The sequence below is a fragment of the Camelus ferus genome, chromosome 1, assembly GCF_009834535.1.
Source record: "Camelus ferus isolate YT-003-E chromosome 1, BCGSAC_Cfer_1.0, whole genome shotgun sequence".
Classification (NCBI taxonomy): domain Eukaryota; kingdom Metazoa; phylum Chordata; class Mammalia; order Artiodactyla; family Camelidae; genus Camelus; species Camelus ferus.
Genome location: NC_045696.1, coordinates 30481432 through 30504257, shown reverse-complemented (window position 1 = coordinate 30504257; position 22826 = coordinate 30481432). Strand labels below are relative to the sequence as shown.

General features: G+C 34.4%; 1 long non-coding RNA gene across 1 annotated transcript in view; it reads right to left on the bottom strand.

The window, feature by feature from the left end:
* Positions 1-880: 880 nt before the first annotated feature.
* The window catches only part of LOC116663013, a 56562-nt gene continuing 34616 nt past the window's right edge, over positions 881-22826 (bottom strand). The window contains exons 3-4 of the long non-coding RNA XR_004319013.1: positions 19672-19756; positions 881-974 (exon numbers count right to left, since the gene is read on the bottom strand). This is a non-coding gene — a long non-coding RNA (uncharacterized LOC116663013). The remainder of the gene's footprint in view (positions 975-19671; positions 19757-22826) is intronic.

The window sequence follows — 22826 nt, the reverse complement described above, 5'->3', positions numbered from 1 at the left end:
AGAAAGACTCAATACTGTCAGAATGTCAGTTCTTCTCAACTTGATGCATAGATTCAATGCAATCCTAATCAAAATTACGACAAGTTATTTTATGGATATCTATAATTTTTCCCCTAAATTTTATATAAAGTGGAAAAAGACTCAGTATAGCCAAGATAATACTGAAGGAGATAGACAAATTTGGCAAAGAGACACTACCTGACTTTAAGATGGTAAAGCTACAGTTATCACAATAGTGTGGTACACAAATAGATCAGTGAAACAAAATAGAGAGTCCAGAAATAAACTTTCATAAATCTAGTCAATTCTAGAAGCAAAGGCAATACCATGGAGCAAAGAATGTATTTCCAACAAATTGTGCTTAACATCTGTATATTCACATGCAAAAGAAGTGTATCTAGACACGTCTTAAAGCCTTCATAAAAATTAACTCAAAATGGATGAAATGACTAAATGTAAAAGACAAAACTATAAAACTCCTAGAATATAACATAGGAAAAAATCCTAAATGACCTTGTATATGGTGATAGCTTTTTAGATACCAAAAAAAAGGCATGTTCCATGAAAGAAATAATTGATAATCTGGACTTCATTAAAATAAAAAAATTTTGCTCTGTAAAAGATAATGACAAGGGAATGAAAAAATAAGCAACAGAATGAGAAAGTATTTGCAAAATATATACATATTATAAAGGACTATTATCTAAAACACACAAAGAGATCTTAAAAATCAAAAAATAGGAAAACAAATATCTGGATTAAAAATAGGCAAAAGATTTGAATAGACACCTGATCAAATAAGACATAAAAATGGCAAATAAGCATATGAAAAAATATATCATACATCATCAGGGAAATGCAAATTAAAACAAAGGTGAAAACCACTACATACCTGTTAGAATGACCAAAATTCCGAACTCTGGCAACATCAAATGCTGATAAGGATGTGGAGCCAAAGGAACTCTCACTCCTTCCTGAAAATAATAAAAAAAAAATGGCACAGTCATTTTGAAAGACCGTTTGACACTTCCTTACAAAATTAAACACAGTCTTAAACCATGTGGTCCTTCTTGGTATTTACCCAAAACAGTTGAAAGCTTATGTCCACACAAAAAATGGCACAAGAATGTTTATGATGGCTTTATTCATAATTGCCCTTACTCAGAAGGTGTTTTCTGTAAGTGAATCGATAGATAAACTATGGTATGTCCAGACAATGGAACCCTATTCAGAACTAAAAAGAGATGAGCTCTCAAGCCATGAAAAGACATGAAAGAACCTTAAGCACATATTGTTAAGTTCAAGAAGCCAATCTGAAAAGGCCGTGTACTACGTGATTCCAACTACAGGACATTCTGAAGAAGGTAAAACTGACGAGAAAGTAAAAAGATCAGTGGTTGTCACAGGTTGGAGCAAGGCAGGATGAATAGATGGAACACAAGATCTTTAGGTCACTGAAAATACTGTGTGATATTGTAATAATGGCTACATGTCATCATACAGTATTCCAACCCCACAGAATGTACAGCACCAAGAATGAGCCCTCATGTAAACTATGGACTTTTTTTGATTATGCTGTGTTAGTGTAGGTTCAAAGTTATAACAAATGTAACTCTCTGGTGGGGGATGTTGAAAATGGGGCGAGCTATGCACATGTAGGGGCAGAGGCTATATGGGAAAACTCCGTAATTACCCCTCAATTTTGCTTTGAGCCTAAAACTACTGTAAAAAAATCATCTGAAATAAAAGCTACTCATATGCAGTCATTCATAGATAAAGAAGGAACTTCTTTCGCCTGAAAAAAATGCTATCGATGAAAATAACAGAGAACACCATATTTCATAATGAATGTGTGAAGACATTCTAAGTTCTATAACAAAATAAATGTGGCTGTTCCCATCACTTATATCCAACCTCTATTGCCAATACTAACCAGTGCAATAAATCAAGAGAATAAATGAAAGCCTACATATTTGAAAGTAAGAAGTAATTTCCCCTATTTGCAGGTGATGTGGTCAATGAAATATACAAAAAAGCTCTAGAATCAAATTCAGCATGGATGCAGTATACCAGACCAACCTAAAATAATCAAATGTATTTCTATATGCTTATTAGCAAAAAGTTATTGCAAACTGGCTAACAATCTATTTATAATAGCATGTAAAACAAAATAATTTGGGGAAAATCAGACTAAATATTTTAGGATCTGTATAATGAAAACTATAAAATATTGCTGACCGAAGAAGACCTAGATAAAAGGAGATACATACTGGCTTTATTGGTCAGAATACTCAAAGTTGTTAGGATTTCAATTCCTCCTTAAATTGATCTATAGATTAATATATATCCCAATCAAAATTCTAGTAGGCTGTTTGTGGAAACAGAAAAGTTGATTGATTCTAAAATTCAAGAACAGGTAAAAAACAACAACACTGAAAAAGAAGAACAAAGTTGGAGGGTTAATGGCATTTAATTTTGTTTTCTTATAAAGCTGCAGTAATGAAGTATGTGTGGTATTGGCATAAAGAGAAAAAATATTCATCAATGGAACGGAATAGAGAATCCAGATGTATATCCAAATATAAATGGACAACAAAACTTGTAACCTTTTATTTAGAAACTATTATGAACTTATAGTAAATTGCAAAAATAGAGTACCTTGAACTCTTCACCTAGCTCCCCACACCATGACATTTTACACAACTGCAGTACAATGTCATAACAACAAAAATTGACATAGATTCAATTAGAACACACACCTTATTCAGTTTTTACCAGATCAGTTTTAGACAATTTTTGACAAAAATACAAAGGTAACTTAGTGGAGAAAAAAATTAATATTTTCAACATTTATTGCAAGAACAACTGGATATCCTTATACAAGTAAATGAACTTGCACCATATACAAAAACTAACTAAAATGGATGATGGACCTAAAAATGCAACCTAAAACTATAAAGCTTCTAGGAAAAAAAAAAAACGAAAAATCATTGTGATCTTAGTTTCTTTCAATTAGGTTGTATCTATTTCCTTCATAAAACAATAAACATTCCATAAAAAGTGAACTTTATCTTTTGAAGATACTATTAACAAAATTAAAACACAAGCCATGAAGTGAATTAAAATATTTGCAAAGCATGCATCTAATGAAAACTTATTGTCCAGTATTTCCTATCCAAACTTGCTAATAAAAAAAAACAAAATATTTAAAAACATTAGCAAATTAATTGAACACCTCTTTTTTCAAAGAATATATACAGGTGGCATAATTTTTGTGAAAAGATGCTCAATATAATTAGTCATTAGGGAAATAAAAAATTAAGGCAGAATGATATACCATTGAACATCTATTAAAATGACTATACATTGAAGATAACTAGAACTGTCAAGGTTGTGGAAGAATTGGAACTATTATACACTTAGTAGGAATATTCCCTGGGACAAACAAAAAACAGTTTGACAGTTTCTTAAAAATTAAACATATACCTAAAAATAGAAGAGATTCATTCTATTCCTAGGTATTTACTCAAGGGAAAAAAAGTGTATCTCCTCGCAAAGCCTTCCACACAAATGTCTACAGCAACTTCACTGTGATAGTCGAAGCTGGAAACAATTCAAATGCCATCAACAGGCAGATGAAAATTAACTTTTGATAAATCCACATAATGGAAACTACTCTGCAATGTAAATTAATGAGCTACTAAAACATGCAACATGGAAGAATCTCAGAGAATTCTGTTGAGTATAGAAGCCAGTCCCAAAAAATTACATTTGGTTTGATTTTATTAATGTATATAATATATATAGTATATCTGAAAAGGCAAATTAACCTATAGTGACAAAGAGCAGATCAATTATTGTTTGGAGAGAAGAACAAGGAAGATGAGAGTGATTACAAAGATTATGAGAAAATGTCTGGGGGTGAAGGTAAGTTCCCTCTATTGATTGTGACGATGGTTTCATCACATGTGTCAAAACTTACAATCTGTACAATTTTTAAATATGTATTTTTTTCAAATGTTAATAATACCTCACAAAATATCATTTAATGAATTGAGCACTTGTTTGCAGAAAGATTCACTTACATTGCTATTTGACTTTCCCCAACAAACTATTTAACTTCTTTATTTTATACAAAATCATTTATATGTTATTATCAATCATTCTTCTATGTCTTAAGACTTTTTAAGTCTTATCAAGATATTAAAATAATATATGCCAAGCCACAGTTTCACTAAGAATCGACCGTTTGCATAGTCTAAAGGGAAAATGACTATTATAGTAAATTTGGAAGGCATTTTCTTTTAAAGAGCAATATATAAGGAATACCTTTAGTAATAGCTGCATGATTTCTACTGTTTAAATAAAATACTGAATAAATTATTAGCTTTCTTTGGTGTCTGTATTTTAACATAATAAATGAAAGGCTTGAAAATCTGGCTGCAACAATATCTACCATAAAACAACCAACCAACACAACAAAGTCGAGATTCATGAGAAATTATTCAATTTACTGAACAATCAATGGAATAGTGAGTCTTTAAATATACACACCTTCATAATTCACTGATTCATTGCAAGTTTATGATTTAAAATTTTAATGCCTAAGATATTCCATGAACAAATGAAATCAAGTAGGATAAAGCACTCAGATACGTTAGACAAAGACAGCAAGGGCGCGGCCACTATTTCTTTGTTATTAAACAATAAAAAACACAGTGTGAAACATAGGTTCATTGACCAAAGTACTATTTGCAAATTAAAGAAAAACTTCACTAAGGGGAAAAAAGTCAACTTTCTCGAAGATTAAATATACACACAGAGATACATAAACACATGCACATACATTTCTGTTAAATTTAAGTGTTTTGTAGGAATTAACATGTAAATAGAATTATAACACAAATATAAACACATTTCAGGATTGTCAGTTTCTGTCACTTTATGTAAAAGGATAACTATGTTCACTTTATATATTTTTCAAGTTTATATACTCACTAGGCTATATTAATACAACATTAAACATTTAGTTATTTTAGTGACTCTTGCATATATTTTGTCTATAACAAGCCAAACAAAATTAACTTTTGGGGAGATCGGACCATTTTGTGTTGAAAATTGACATCTTCAGTGATACTTAAAAACAAATGATTCCTTTTCTCTCCATGTTGCATGCATTTCCTCAAATACTTATTATTATTGTCCTCACCTAACATTTTCAGTTGCCTAATTCCAAATACAATAATAATGTTCTCACTTGTCATTGTAATACTTTCATTTTTTTTTTACAATGTTTGAACGAATAACATTGTATTTGGGGCACCAAAATTTTAATTTTTATGATCAGAAAGTCTAACCTGGGAGGATGAGATACCAGGAATATTTTTAAGGAAGAGGAGAAATGTTCCAATGTGAACTAGCAACTAAATATTACATGTGTTTGTGAGTGTGTGTCTTTATAATTTCTAATTCCTTCAGAGGTCTGAGTTAAATAATAATTGCTTGATAATTCTGTAAATATTTTATTGTAGCCCTAGTTTTAGGCCTTCATTAAAATTTACAAAATCTTTGAAGTTTTACAGTGAAAATAATGAAATGTAACAAATAATTTCCTTGACTATGAGGCCAAGTTTATGGATATGCAACTAAAGTTTATATTTAAAATAGAATTAATGGATAATTTTAGAAGACAAGAGGAAATATGTATCGTTTTGTCAATTCTGCACTGGACTTTTTGATCTATGAATCAATACTTGGGTTGATACTTGGGTATTTATTGAAGAATTCAAAGCAAAAGATTTGAAACTATTCTCAAGAGTTCTGTATGAAGCACTAAAATGATCCTGTTAGAGCATCATCCACCATGACCCAGAAACTAAAAAACAGAAAGAAAATAAAATCATTTTATTGACATGTGCTTCACATTATCTGATATGCAATCTGAATCCCATATTGAGATACCATATGTGTGACATTTTCTGCTTTTGTCCTTTTATAAAGTATTCAAAATGCTAATCAAAATATCAGGATTATGTAAAGGATTGTCAGCTGTAAGAAAATGCATTTCAGTTGAGTTCATCTTCCCTTAGGGGAAAAATAATCATCTGAATCACATTATGTATATTTGTAACCAAAGCCAGGAGGAGGATTTCTACTGTGGTGATTATTAACACCCTAACATGAGTTGAAAACCAAAGCAATTGATAGAATTTTTTTCCCCTAGATCCACAACTGTCAGATGTTTAAAAAGAAATAATTTATAATGTTTTTGAATATGTTTCTTCAGATTTTTAAAATAAGTCCATATCCATTGGGACAGTTTACATTTTTTTTTAAAGTTTTCTGCTTAAATAGGACAATTTATACTTTAACATGAAGCTTCTAAAGTTAAACATTTGGAATCAAAGTTTCCATTTGAAGTTAGCTTGTTTGCCTTTTCTTTAGCATCCACACTCTGCCTTTCAACTCCTCTAAGGCCCAGAGAAAGTGGGAAGCAAATGTGAAAGATTTCGTCTCTTTTCTTGTCTTTCTTCAATTTCTGAGTGACCTGGCATAGTCCATATTAAAGGAGAAGTCACAAACTATTTAATCAAATAAATGGAAATAGTGATGATTCAATAATGCTGATGGGCTAATAAGTGAGGAGTCTGGTTCTTGGCTAAATACCATATGTGTTATGCAGTACACCAGAAATGAACAACCAGTAAATCAACTATACTTCAATTAAAAAATAAAAAGTCGTGTGTGATTTTTTCAGGCCCGACCAAAGGCAATTTCAAAGGCTATTCCTGGCAGGTTTCAGAGGGCAAAGCTACCCTCCTACACCAGACTTGCACCCAGCCTGTGCACTGCAGTCTCTGAAAGGAGTTGCAGTCAAGGATTCAGGGTCCGCAGTTGGCCATGCATTTTCTGCTTTTTGTTTTTTGTTTTTCGTACCTGTGCTTCTCTCCCAAGTCCTTCTGCTGAGAACTTTTTCTAGAGGGGACCTGGGAGAACTTAAAGACATTTTTCTCCACTCTGACTCAGTATGCAGCACTTTTCCAGTCCTAGCCCTTACTTACCAGTATCCTTCCCCGCGGGCCATCAGCTGGCAGTAGAAAGAGCCCTCTGTGCTGACCCTGGCCTGGCTCTGTGACATGGTGAAAAGTGGACAGTGAGGGAGCCAGCATGTCCACAGCAGTAAGTGATTAAAGACTGGAGGGTTATTTTCATTTTGGTTTGTTGTTTGAACTGACTATACCTACACTTGGCAGCTCAGTTCTAAAATTTCCCTTTGAGTCTTCATTATGTATTCTATCTTTTTGCAGACTTTCTGTGTTTTTTCTGAGACTGGATATTTTTTCATTCATTTCAGGCAGGCTCAGAATTGCTGGTCAAAGCATCTTTTTAAAAGTCCTGTCAGATAATTTTAACATCTCTGTCATTTTGGTGTAGGCAACTATTGATTGTCTTTTTGTGTTCAGTTTGAGATCTTCCTGGTTCATAGTATGATGAGTGATTTTTCTATTGAAACCAAAACCTTTATTATGTCATGTGACTCTGGGTCTTATTTAAGCCTTTTACTTTAGGTGGCTTCCTCTGACCCTGCACAGGAGTGGCATCTAGTGACAGCCCAATGGGGATAGAAGCCCAAGTTTCCCACTCAGTCTCCAGCCAGTGGAGGGGGGACTCCTCATCACTGCTGGGTGGAAATAGGAATTTCAGTTCCCCAGTAGCCAACCACTGATATTTCCCTGACTGGAAGAGCCAGGAGTGCCTTGTTACTACGACTCCCCAGTACGGCCTTCCGACACCAGTATGAGGGAGAGGTGTGCCAGGTGGGGGTGAGAGTCCAGTTCTTTATTTAGTCCTCTCTGGTCCCACTCTGGTGGGATGAGAGGTGGGCAGGCGGTGCGGGTAGTTCTTTATTGCCTAGCAAAAGTAGAGTTCTGCGCCCTCCACTTAGCCATTAATGACTTAGGTCAGTGTGGCCCGCAGGTGGTTTTGCTTGTTTGTTAGTATCTGCTTGCAATAGAGACATTATTTTCTAAATGCTTTCAGTCTTGCTAAGTTCCCCACTTCCTGGTCACTTGGCTATAAAGAGTAGGCTTTTGTTGGGACTCAGTGTCTGTGTCAACTGGCATTTCCAGATTATTGGATTCTCTAGCATTCATTTGGGTTAAATGAGGCAAAAAGAAAAGCTAGAAAATATAAAACCATGTTGGTCTTTGTGTCCAGAATTCAGTAGTTTTTCTGCCTACTTCTCTCCAACATGTCCAACTTTCTGAGTCCTCTTATGTTTATGTCATACATAATATCATAATATTCAAGGTTTTTACACTAACAGGCAGTTTTTTAAATTTTGTTTTGTTTTGTTTTGTTTGGTTTTGTTTTTACTAACAGGCAGAATAGAGCAAATATATCTCATCTTGGAAGTAAGGAGTCAACATGTTACTTTTTGGTCAAGACTATTGAAACAGTGCAATTGTATTTAAATATAATAGTTTACTCTTTTGAATGTAAAGTTCAATATCATTTCATGCATGTCTGAAAGACTTTAAAGTCTTTAGGACATTTCCAAATGAATGTAATAAAAACTAACAATTTTCAAAAGTGTTTAATTTCTGATATGATATATATAATAGATATATATATATATATTTTTATATAACTTCAGAGAATATTTTAAATTCCTTTATTAGCTCTGTATACTTCACATGAGAGAAGAAAATAAAATACTTTTTTTTTTTCTTATCTGCATTGATATTGGTAATGAGAACAAAGGATTTCATCAGCATTTTCTGGTCTATTTTAGAAGGCGAAGCACTCCTTGCTTCTGCTTAGAATTATCTCACAACTAATCAGGTAAAAAATTGGAAATCTATTATGGAACTGAGCCAGATTTTTCTGTTCATAGTTTCTCTCTTACTTGAGACTACGTAAATCTTCTCCCTACTTTCTGCTGCCACTATTCAATTATAAATGTAGTGACTTTCACCTTTGGAAATAAGAAATAAGGCAAACACTGCCACTTTAACAAAAAAAAGTTACTATTGCTTTAATTCAGCACCATAATATAAATAACAGGTGCATCTAATTTGGTTTAATAATAACTACAACAACATTGAAAAATAAACTAAAGTTTCAGAAATCAAATTCAAATGTAACGATAATTTATGGAAAACCATTTTACCCTTTATGTACGAACACATAATTTCCACTTTTGTTTGGTATTTATTTGATTCTTCAGTTCTTTGATCAGAACACAGAACTGTGTTTAACTTGATCACACATTTGAAAATCATTTCCAACTTGTTTTATGTGTCGCTGGTGAAGTTTATTATGTACTTCTGAATGTGAATCAAAGTCTTTAAAACTAATAACTATAATAACAATTATTATGCCTTTGACTTATTATAGTAATCATCTGTATTTTTGGCATCACCAGCATACAATATAAAGTAGGAAAAATATACAAACACATAAAGACCTACTGTAGTGAAACATCTGATTGTAGAATCTAGGGCAGGAGTACATGTTATACATAACTCCAACTAGGCACCTCTTCCTTACCCCAGGCCCTCATCAGTGAAACATGTTCCTGATCTACATGGCTTACTTAGGTCTAAATTGAAAACTCTTTCAATTCAGAGATAGTTTCTACTCCCATCATTACCCTAATTTTTATGTCACCATTGGAAAGGAAGTTAATCTTTCTAGGATTCAGAGTTCTCTATAACTGAGAAGGGTTTTAGGCAACAGGTGATCTCTTCTTAGTGTAAGAGTCTGTGCTTTGGAACTCAATAAAGAACTTTTGATCTCTTCACAGTTAGCATTTTTCAACCTTGTAAGACCTTTCACTCCTTTTGTATAATAAATATTTTGTAACATCCCTTTCCTATCCTGAAATGATAGTCATAGATACCATAACCAACGTGTGCAAGTCATTTCAAAACAACTCACATCAATCTAACACTCTACCAGTAAAAAAGATATAGAAGGTTACTGAAAGTAAAACAACATAAATGCCAATAAGCAAATGCTCAGTGTTATTACCATAGGAAATATGATGATATAGTGAAATGCTTACCCCTAATTCTATAGCCAATGCAGAGATGTGCTGTTCTGATGATTCAAATATCATTACACATTGTTGATCTTAACGCCCTGACTCTACAAGATAGTGATAAACTCAATAAACAATCTGAACAAAATCTGATACAAGCTATCCTTGATTTTAGTTCCAATTTGGAAAATTCATTTACTTATTAAAATTGTGCAAAAATATTTGACTATTAAGTATAAATGATTATTTTCTAGTCTTAGTAATATTTAACACATGTGATTGACAATCTTTTGTTAAGATAGCCCACCATGATCATTGAAAGGTGTCCAGTAATATGCCTTACAAATGATGATAATCAAAAATATGCTCACAAAAGTCTAAAATGTCCTTAGGTAGCTGTCCTAGGCCCTTCTGAAGCTATTGTTCTAAAGGGACAATCTGCAATTTAGAGAGATTCTGGACATGTATGGAAAAAAAAAAAAAAACTAGAGAGGTCAGAAACTTCTAAATGTGACTGAAAATTACTGGAAAGCAGTGTTTTTATATTCCACCATGTCTGTGTTATCTATTCATTTTGGGGTAGACTTCTGTGCATCAGTACTTCCTAAATTGAATATCTAAAGCCTTCACTATATATGGTAGTTGTTTATATAGTGTTAAATGATTCTCTGGCCATCCAAGTGTTGAAATCCCTTACAAGATTTCTCCAAACCATTAAGGACTCTTCTGCATTGGTCATGCCTCTAGCGTGGAATTTGAAATAGCCCATTTATCCAAAAAGCTCGTCTATTCTCCAACACAAGAGGACCATCTACTTTGAAACACACTGCTTGGGAAACATTAAATAAAACAGAGAATAGGAAGGAGAAAGAAGGAGGAGAAGAAAAGGAGGAGGAAGAGGAGTCATCATTAAAGGAGAGGAATTATAGGAGAAATAACGTGTGTGTGTGTATATATATGTTAGAATACATATATATATGTCTTGTTACTATTTTTGAAATTATTTCTGCAAAACACTGATAATGAAAGGTTTCTCTTCCCTCTAAAGACTTATAAACAGACAAGCTTAAGAATTGCAGAATATTAAATGATTTCTTCAGTGCCATACCAAGTTTATAATCGTGAATCTGAATACTCTCATGTTCAGCCCACACTCAGATTTCTCCCTTACTCCCTTTCGACCAACTGGCTGCCTCAGGTTTACACGTGCCTGTTTGCAGCCCTTTGTCACACCACCACATGAGGCCAATGACGATGTGATTCATCTTACTCATACACCAGCCCATGGGATGTTGTTTTATATTTGGCAAGTAAGTAATACATGTTAGATTTAAAGTGATTCTGAAAAATGTCAAATTCAGTGTCTTTTACTTTGCTAAGAATATCGGAGCCCTGTGCCAACTGTTTCCTCTCACCACTCCTGACAACAGTCAAGCTGAAACTTAATACCTCGGAGGCCAACATATCTGATGAACTAAGCTCCTAATCTATGCATCCTGAACTTGTAAGCATCCCTATTTTAAATATTTTAACCAGATCAAGTTACTTAGCATACAGTTCATTAATCATATTTTGCCTTATATAAATAAAGTAGTTGAGGGACAGAGTAAGCCTGTTTAAAAAAATTCTTATAAAAAGCATGGGAAGAAAGTAGTGGGATATGTTAAATTTCTGCAGCAAATGTTAGAAAATACTCCATTTGAAAGAGACTGCAGATCCGCTACATTAAGTACAGAGATACTCTCAATAAAATTGGACTTTTTCTCCACTCTCTTACATACGTTTATAAGCAGAATTAGGCTTGGCCACATAACTGATTCAATATAGAAGACTTGGCCTTAGCCATTTCAGTTAACTACTACTACCCAAGTGAGCTTGCCTTTCCAAGTCTTCTATAGAGGTGCCTGCCTTATTAAATTTCCAGGGAAAGTCCATATGCCTGGGTGAAGGACTGATTTTTTTTTTTGCATAGTTCACTCCTATGTGTGCATTGATTTATTTATATTATTGCTTGCGGAAAACAAGATACTGGTGATCTAAAAAGCCTCTTGAATGGGGGTACCCCTTTTGCCAAGTAAGCACAAGGAATTCATTTTTATCAATCACATTAAAAGCCACATTGGCATTTACAAAGTTTACTTATTGGTTTCTTTCTCATACATTCTCTTTGTGTAAGGTTTTGAGTCTCTGGCCCCCTTTTTCAACAACATCCTACTAATTCACTCAGTTTTGTCAAATCTTCTCGTATCAGTGTTGCTTATTCATACAATTTCTGATTATAAACATAAATACTTTTCTTCATTATTTCTGTCCTAGGGCAATTCACACACTAAGAAATAATAATGACACCTGAATAGAGAAAAGGGTAAAGACATACACAAATTGCTTTAAGGGCTGTGTGAAAGTTCAGAGTTACTCAGATTTAGTGACAGTTAACTATACACACAGACTTAAAAATGTACAATATGACGTGAGTAAACATTTTGTAATGGAAGTCTGTTCCCTATTTGATATTAGTATTTAATTGCATAGCTTTCTGTGTCCCTCCAGACAAAGAAGTTTGGGGAATGCAGACTACTGGTCAGTTTATCTGACATCAATATTTTGAAAAAAATCGTGTAGTTAATTCGACAGACCTTATAGCATCAGCTAAGTGGAGTCTAGTGTATAAGTAGTCAGTTATGTAGCATAGTGATTAAATATAAGTGGAAAAGAAAACCAGATATGGTTTCATTTGCATTGTGTGCTCTTAACTTGACTTTGGTTTACTGCAGTGGGAAAAGGGAATAAAACTCCAGATAAGACCTGATGACATTTGAGTTTTTTTCTTTCAGTTGTAAGTCTCATACTACTCCAAATAACAAAACAATTTTCAAAAACTAAACTGTACAAAATTCAGAATTTTATTTGTGTGTACAGCACATGAATGTGTCTGTAGTTCTCTTAGCTTTAATGCAGGGATGGACCATCTTCATCTGACACCCTCTGATACTTTAGTGTGTTTGATGTAATATGAAAAATGGCAATCTTATAAATGTATAAAAATAATCCGACAACTTTGGTTCTCTCTCCTAGTTCTTCCGTAGTAGCACACAGCCATGGCTGTCCTAAATTACTATGATCTCTTACGAATAGAAAGGTGTTTCTAGTGGGCGATCCAGGTCAAAGGTCAAGGCTGCTTGGTGATGTAAAACAGCATGAAAGTGTTTAGACAAGCATTACATTTACTAAACACAGAAAATACAAATGGATAAAAGTGGGGGAAAGGGAAAGCAAGGCATAGTATACCTGGTACCCCAAAGGAAACACGGGTTTAGTGTCCATTGTTCCTTAAAATAGTCCCCACTGAGATCCAGCCCTTTGGTCCTGAGTGCCCCGTACTGTGACGATGCCATGTAAGTAGCAATGGACACAATCAATGGCAGCTCCTGGCGTATGATTTATGCCCACATACAATTGTTTTAAGGCACAGGGTATGCTAATTTCAAAATGCACTTTTAAGATTCATGAAAGATAGGCATTGGAAATTAATGTTAAAGGAGACTTTATTTTCAAGAAAAAGTAAGTGTTTGAGCCAAAACCTAAGAGCATATAAAAAGTTAGGCTTTTAAGCACAAACAAGAAAATTGCTTGTGAATTGGTTTCCTACAGAGAATGATATAGCTGAAGAAAATGTGGAGTATACAGTTAGTATCTGCTAAATGCTGTAATAGCTGTATTATTTAGATAAATGGAACACTAAGATAAATAGCCTGGCAGTGCACAAAGGATATATCTTGTGTGTGTGTGTGTGTGTGTGTGTGTGTGTGTGTGTGTGTGTGTAAGGATATCCTGTACAAACAGTTATCAAAGCCCACTGAGCTGCATCTTCCAACACTGACCAATTTAAAATACCCCAGGAGTCACACTGATAGCACCTAATCTGCCAATGGTCAGAACAATTTTCAATTCATTGATTCCTTGCCTAAGAAGGAAAAGTCAAAGTATCTACTTTCCTACATAGAACAAAATAAAAATCAAAGAACTCTGCAGGGGGAAACTTTTTATGTTGACAGTTCTAGGACATGCTTGATTTTCTTTCAACCTTTAATAAGAAGAGATCCAGTAATGTCTGACAGCTGTAACTCAGTTAATTAAATGATTTAATCCTACCATTTCATAAATCAATATTCAGGAAATGTTAGATTATATTTGAGGAATCTATTCATAAGGTCAACTTCTATTTTGCTTGCAAAGTAAAATTAACCGATATTTCTTTCTCTGTGTTGAAAAACTGTGTGCTAGAAATTGATGGTGTTTTGTCCAAAATCATCAAAGGTAATCACATTTAGATGGTTTAAATACTTTCTTGGATAGTAGGAAGGTGCATTTATTTTGTCTGCAGAAAACTGAATAAGAACTACTGTAATATGTTACACAGAAATATTGAAAAACCCTAGACCAAGGGCAGGCAAGCATTTTCTGTAAATGACCAGATAATAAACTCTTTAGAATTTGCAGGCCAAGAAGAGAAGTCGAAGCTCTGATATAGGCATTTACATAACAAGAGATTCAAAAACAATTTTTTTTCAAAAAGTATTTTCACTACTTATTCTGAAAAATTAGCATTCACAGGTTTGAATTGCCCTTTACCACGACTGTCAAATACCCACCCCCCACAATATAGCTGACTTTGTGCATATACAATTCTGTGGTTTGTCTTCACACATGAGAACTGAAGAAAAAAAAATCAATATTTTGATTTACAGATTGTAGCCATTTTCCTCTGATTTCAGTTACTAGTGCCAGGATTCCTTCCATCGTCTTCTGATAGACCATAAGAGAGCAATCAGCAGAAGTAAATGCTATTTTAATACTTGACATTATTAGAAAACATTTTATGAAATTTTACAATAATCACTTAAGATTTAATTTTCAAGATATATTTTGTAATCAATATTAAAAAAAAAAAGACCTCAGTACGTAAATGATCTACATTTAATTTGCTCAGATATTTTGGATACTTTGAAACTCACCTAATCTTTAGCAAGTATCATTTCATCATGGATGAAGTTAGATACACTTCTCGTTCACTTAAGTAACACATGAAAGATTTATAATGGATTTATTCTATGATCCACATTCAAAATCACTCAGATTTGCCAGCTGAACGATCTTCAGTGTTTTGATGTGATTTATTCCATGCAGGTATCTCAATTAAACTTGAAATTATGCATTAAGTGAAAAGATAAATGTAAGCATTCAATTTATTTTTAGAAATTGACATTGTAAGATTAATTGCTTGGGTGCCATTATGGACAATTGGCCTTTGTTAACAACAGGTTTTCTTTCCAGAAACATTTTTTTTTTTTAATTCCTGGAATAAACTTCTTGAAGCTTTGGGTTGAAAATAATTTAATTAAAATTATAATTCAAAAAATAAGCTTTGTTTTGGTCAAACAGCATCTAAGCACAAGGAGGAAAAGTATTTATGACTAGATTTCTCCTAGCTCAGAACCTTACACATTCTATTTCCCTTTTATAGTATGTGTTCTTTCTACTTTTTGAAAAATTTTTTACACAGTGCCTAGAATGTATGGACCTAGGTTGTTAAGTGGACATAGGTAAATACAAACAGAAATCATACATTTTAAGTCCCCACTCAGTGATTGGTGATTGTAATAAAAGCTAATATTACATATTTCCAAGAAAAAATATTTTTTAAGGTTTATTTTAAAATACTGCCTTCCTCAAGTTTTAGGTTAAATAAATTAATCCTCTCTAGTCCTTGCAATTCCAAACATCTTTTATATTTTCTAATAGACAATGTTTTTTTTTTATAAACATGTGTATGCATTTGTTTCTTCCTGTTTTTGACTGGTTTTCCAGAAAGCACAGTACCTCCTCCTCTCTAGCCTTTTCTTCCTTCCTGGTATATGAGGAGGGACTCAGTCTCACAATTTCTGAAAAAGCAGGCTTTTTGTTGGTGTCTGGGCCCCTAGTCCTGCTAGGGCTTGTAAAAAGGAATGCCTAACACATTGAAAGGGTTTAGTACATTATTGTGGGGGCAGGAAGCTGAATGAATGAATGATAAAAAATTAAATTTCAAAGTAAGGTAAAAACGGTACAGAGAGGAGGCAATAATTGGCAAAAAAATAAAAAAGATGTTGTGGTAGAAAATACTGTATCCTTTGTTGATTTATTTGGGCAACTCAGCATCTTCTCAGGAAAATGGGAAGAGGAGGTGATAAAGATATAGATTGTTCTTTTAGGCTCCAGGGAGAGAAAACTTCAGGGTGTATTGTTGTGAATTCCTTGGCCTACACTCCAGGACTTTCTCTGTACGCTGATCACACCTACACCTCGCTCCCAGGCTTAACTCCCATCACAGCTGGGCTCATGAAATTACACCATCACTAGCATGGATATTTCTGAGACCTCTTGTGTATATCGTTGTCTGTTTGACATCTTCACCTGGATACCCAGAAGGCATCTCAAATATTATAATTAAGTTCTTGCTACCCTCCCCAGACTGCAAAGTCCTCCTTCCTGTGCTGCCACATCTCAGTTGTTAGCAGTTCCATTTTCCAGCTGTTGGATCGACAACATCACATCTATCTTTGACACTGAGTACCTATTCTATCAGCAAATCTTCTATTTGCTCTAATATTTACCTTAGATCAAATTTACCATTCCCAGCACCCTCTGAGGTGACAGTATTTCTATAAACTGAACTGTGTCCTCTCCTAATTCCTATGTTGAAGCCTGAACCCCAAGTACCTCAGAGTGTGACTCTATTTGGAAACAGACCCTTTAAAGATTTGGTAAAAGTCAATGGAGACCATTAGGGTGGGCTCTGATTCAATTGGTCCGGTGTCCCTACAAGAAGAGGAGATGAGGACACACGAACAAGAAACCAGGGATGTGTGAGCACAGAGAAAAGACCACAGGAAAACACAGTGAAAAGGTGGCTGTCTGCAAGCCAAGGAGAAAGGTTTCAGAAGAAACCAAACCCACCGACACCTTGATCTTGGACTTCTAGCCTTTGGAACTGTGAGAAAATACATTTTTGTCATGTAAGCCAATCAATCTGTGGTATTCTGTTATGGCAGCCCTAGCAAACTAACACAGACAGCATCATCTCCCACCCACACTGCTACAGTGGTCCTTGATTTTTCTGTTTTTACCTGAACTCTCTATATTGTTCACCACACAATATCTCAAGTTACTCTTTCAAAACAAATTTCAATACATGACTTTTCTACTCAAGGGAGTCCAATTATTTCCCATCTTGCTCAAAATAAAACCCACAATTTATTCCTTTGAACTGCTGGATGTACGATCTTTCCCAGAGCTACTTCTCTGACCTCTGCTCCTTCCAGGACACCCCTCCTTTCCCAACTCTAACGACGGTAGATCCTTAGCTGTTCTTTTGACACATCTAGCATGCTTCTGCCCCAGGGCCTTTGCACATATGGTTCAATCTGCTTTTCACTCTTTCCCCAGTTTTCCGTATCTTGAACCTTCTTTCATATTTCTTTTGTAATACAAACTTATCAGAGAGCCTTTCATGACAACTCTCTTTAAAATAATGACTACCTTCCTGTGCCTTCATATTAATATTCTTTTTCCCTACTTCATTCCCTTCATAGCACAAATATTTACATATTTACATGTGTCTGGACTCTCTTCCATCATCAAACTTAAGCTTCCTAGAGCAGGGACCCTGTTTTTCACTCATGGTGCATTCCCAATGTTTAGAATAGTTTATAGCACATTATTTGATAAGAAATATTATGAAATATATGAATTACCTAAATCATTTCTTAAGAATAGGTATCAATATAGATCACCTTGTTTATCAGTTGTTTGGCCTGCCTGTTAATAGTCTGATTAGGTCACGTTTGCCCCTCCTATTTCTGATCTACCTTTTTCTAGAGTTGAGTTTCATGTTTTTGCCTTTTTTTTTGGCTTCTGTCTCAATTTAGAATCTGTTCCAGGTATGGCTCATCTCTTCAGTTACAGTGATTTGTCATTATAAAATATAATCTTAATTTCCATGAATTTAGTTATACTAAATTTATTTTGTGACAGTGTTTAATATCAAAATAGTTTTTGGTGTTGTTTTTTTTTTTGTTTTTTTGCTCTTTTAGCTGTTGCTGTTGTTGCCTATTTGTTTTCTTTTCTTCAAAAGATACCAAGTATTTGCTTGGAAAGAAAATGTAGAGAGACTGGAGATAGCTAACTAAAACACAATATATCCCTTTTCTCTCTCTTCATCGATATAACCTGCCTTTCAAACATTTCAATTTCCTCATGCTGTTTCCCAGCTCAAGATTGCTTCCAACATCAATCACTTTTGGCCCCTGTCCTCTCAAGCATATTTAGTATCCTTAAAAGGAAATATAAGAGTGTTGCACATACAAAAGTTGTGTCTAGTCCTAAGGAAAACTCAGAGAGATGATTATTTAGTTTAAAGATAACAACTATGAAATACTGGGTGTAAATAAGTAAACCGAGAGATGCAGGCCTGACCTGAGGCTGACACCTACTTCCTGTTTACATTTCACTATCTCCTGGAATTGAGATTTTATTACAAAACAAAAGTGAAACTTGGGAATGTACTTTCGCTGAGAATTAAATTCTTAGCCTGTCAGAAGTGGCAAATATTTTGCCAGTATTACTATAGTCTGATCTCTTGCTCTCATAATAACAGGTATGAATCATTTTTATCTAATTTATTTGGTTTCACATTTCAAATAATGGTGCATCCTTGTAGCTGCATTATGTCACTGAGTTTTACACTGGATGAGAAAAGAAAAGATAGCTTACACAAGTGGCATGTTAAAATTATCAACCAAAAGTTAAAATTTAAATTTTCAGATTGAAAGTTCAGCCACATCAAACACAAGATGACAAACAAGGTCCAGAATTAATCATCCACAAAATTATGACAACAGTAGCAGCCAAAATATTTAAATGGCTCCTCAGAAAAGATGCCTTAAGTAATACAGGGCACACCTGACTTTATGTATTGTGTTAGTTCCCAATTGCTACCGTAACAAATTACCTCAAGCTTAATGACTTAAAACAATACAAATGTATTTCCTTACATTCCTGAAGGTTAGAAGTCTATCATCGTGGTGTTAAATGGGCTGCACTGTTTCTTGAGGCTTCAGGGAAAAACTGTTTCTTTGTCTTTCTCAGCTCTGCTTGGCTGCCTGGATTCCTTGGCTCAGAGCTTCTTCCTCACATTACTATGACCTTGAGTCCTAGCTCCTACTGTTGACTGAACTGCCTGCCCTCCTCTTATAAGAATGCTAGTGATTACATTGGGTCCACCTGGGTAATCCAGGAAGACCTCTTTAAATCAAAACAAGGGGGGCGGGGGGGGTGGGAAGGGACAGACTGGGATTTCAAAATGTAGAATAGATAAACAAGATTATACTGTATAGCACAGGGAAATATATACAAGATCTTGTGGTAGCCCACAGCAAAAAAGAATGTGACAATGAATATTTGTATGTTCATGTATAACTGAAAAATTGTGCTCTACACTGGAAATTGACACAACATTGTAAACTGACTATAACTCAAAAAAATTATTTTTTAATTTTAAAAAAATTAAAAGAAAAAAAAATCCTTACCTAATTCACACCTTTACCACTGAGGTAAGAGATGCATTGGCTCCCTGCAGTGGGATTAGCCATCCCTGGGAGGGGTATCTTCAGTCTGGAACACATGAACAAATAACATTTGAATACACACACATATACGCATACGTGTAATTGTTTATGTATACATATCAAATTTCTCAAATAAAACATTGAATACATTTGGTTGATTCAGTTGCATTATGTAGTACTAGAGGATAAAAATGCCAAATACAGATAATCTCTTGGGGGAATTTTGTACTAAACATTCTGTACTCTTCTCAGAATCAGCTAGTCTGCAACTGATTTTGTTTTCCTCTTTTTTGCCCCTGACAAGCTACTTGAGGCTTTTCTTATTTGTACTGGGAGAATTTTCTTGCTGCCTGCTAGGCACATTGGGTAGTCAGACACATTGGTCACTGTCTGATATTGATTTAATTTCACTGTATCAAAACTCACAGTATCTCTCAGCCCCTAGATTTCAGCACATCACCATGTTAAAGCTACTTCAACAGTCCTGTCATTTCAATTTTTCACACTTTTCTGTTTGTTTATTATTTTGACAATCATATACCACAATACATACCAATAGGCAATACTGTAGAAAAATATGAAAACCTCTGTGTCATAAAGTCACTTTAAAATAATGGTGATCCAGGAGTACTTCAAAATCAAATATTTGATAAACTTATTATACCAACTCTATTTTTAGTGGAGAGGGGCATTTTAAACCCCAATATCAATGTTTCTTACTTCCAGTTCACCTGATGTTTATTTAAAGATTTTACCATTTGGCAAACTGCAGCCAGGACAATGCTGTTCATGACCAGGTGTTTCATATCAACCATGTCTGCTTCTAAGTAATTGCCTCCTCACACTTCAGTCTCTCCCTGTTCACTGCGGTCAAAGGACACTGTCCATCTATTATTTCCCAGAACGATCTGATCTCCTTTTCTCGTTAGTTTTTTTCACCTAGTACTTCAGATCCCAGCTTAAATTTCAGTGAGGAAAAAGTGCTTTCTTTTATTGCCCAAAATACATTAAATCATTCCATCGATTTTTCTCATAGCATTTTATTATTTTCCTTCAAAGCACTTAAGATAACTTATAATATTGTTTATATGTGTGTGTTTCTTTCTTTAATGTCAATATTCCCCAGTAGATACCCCCCAGTAAACTATAAAGTTAAAAAGGAAAGAAGCTAAGTCTGGTCTAGTTTACCCCTCAGTCCATGCCAAGACCTTTCATAAGCACAACAGCTGGCTAGCGTTCAATAAATAATTCTTAAATATGTCTCTGACTTGGCGTAGTTATCTAGAGTTTTTCTGGTTTTACTACATTATGCTTGATATTTTGGAAAATACTTTCATTCCCCAGCAAAGTTCTCCTTTCTGTGCCTGGAATGTGTCTTCTGCTTGGCTTTCAGCACAGCCTTCTCATCCTACGTGAACCGCTGGCTGCCTTGGAAACTCTTCCCCCTGTTTGGTTACCTGCACCTGTATTTGTCAGACGACCTAGTGCTAATTAGTTTGAAAGAAATCTAACAGAGATGTATCATGGATTAAAAGATATATTTCCACCTTCCTCTCCCTGAAGCAATTGAAATCATCCAAAGAGCACAACTGAAATTATGTTTCAATTGACTTGTTGAAAGAAAGACAAAAATAAAAAATAGGTAATCTATTAGACTCAAGAACAACAGACGTATGAGACATTTTTCATTCTGGTTCATCCACTGAGCAGACATTGCACAAATTTGCTAGTCATTTATAGGGGAGAAGAAAGATGAGAAAGAAGGGCAGGCATCTCAGTGGACCCACTAACTTTGCTATAACCACTCAGACCAAAAAGTTGTTACTCTAACTAATACCTGTAATTATGGACAACGTACATTTAATAATTGCAACACTCCAAAATAATTCACTCTGGTTAACAAATAATACAGCATATGTTTTAAAAATTTCCATGTAACAAGTAATGGAATGCTATGATTCATTCTTATTTACTTGATGCCAGAGAGCAAGCTCTACTAAAGGAAGGATTTTTATTTTGTATACTCTTATACCCATGGTCAGTGGAACAATAACTGGTACATACTGGATATTCAACAAGTTCTTATTGCATTATTGAATTAATATTAATTTTGTCACATTTAATATTTTATGTTTCATAGGAGAAATCTTTTTCTGGCTAGGAGAAAAATCAAACCTCACAGAAGTCAACAAATAAATAAATCCCTTTTTTCATAACTGTTCATCACATTTTTTTGTCATACAAATTAGCTATAATTTTAGGGAAGCTTGAAACAAGCTGAAAATGTGATTTAAGAGCCTATGACACTTAGGAAAAGTTCCTTTAATTTCATAAAGTAAAATATTCCTGAAATCTATCAGTATGAATCAAAGTTTCAATAATCTAAAAAGAATGCCAACTTTTCTAGAAACTATAAATTTTGAGGCGATTTTTTACCCCCTCCCTCCTTTCTACTGAGCTCTGGTGTCTTCATCTAGATTGGGGGGACCTGAGGACAAATAGGAGGCTTTCTCACATCTTCTATTTAAAATGTTTCCCTGTATCTCTGAAGCAATGGCATTTCAAGTGAAATTCTTACCCACACAAGTCCTATAAATACACTCTGCCTATAAAGTGCCAATATGACTTGTTGAACAGTAAAAAGATGATTTTTTTTTTGGTATGACTCCTATCTCACCAGTTTTTCAAAGTGGAAAAAAAAATGCTTTGCTGTCCTCAGACTTAATTATTAATTCTCCATGAATAATCCAGAAAGCACTCAAATGATAGAATCCACTAAAAAGATGGCCTCTTTTTGCCATGGTGGGGATAGGAGAGAATTTTAACAGTCAAACATGAACAAAGAAGTGTATATGAAAATATCACGAGAGAAAGCTCTCCCAGACCTGAGAGTAAGTGCACTGAGATGAGTGTGTGGAACAGGTGCTCCTGGGCTTCTGCCCTTGATGCCAGAGTGAGACAAAAATCCACGGGAACAGTCACATGGGCTTCTGCTTATCAGCCAAATTTGGAAGTCAGAAACTGGGCAGTTAACTCTCCTTCTAGCAGGAAATTCTGTTACTAATTCTTTTAAGAACTGTGCTACAAGGTAATCCACCAATCGTGTTATACTCGAT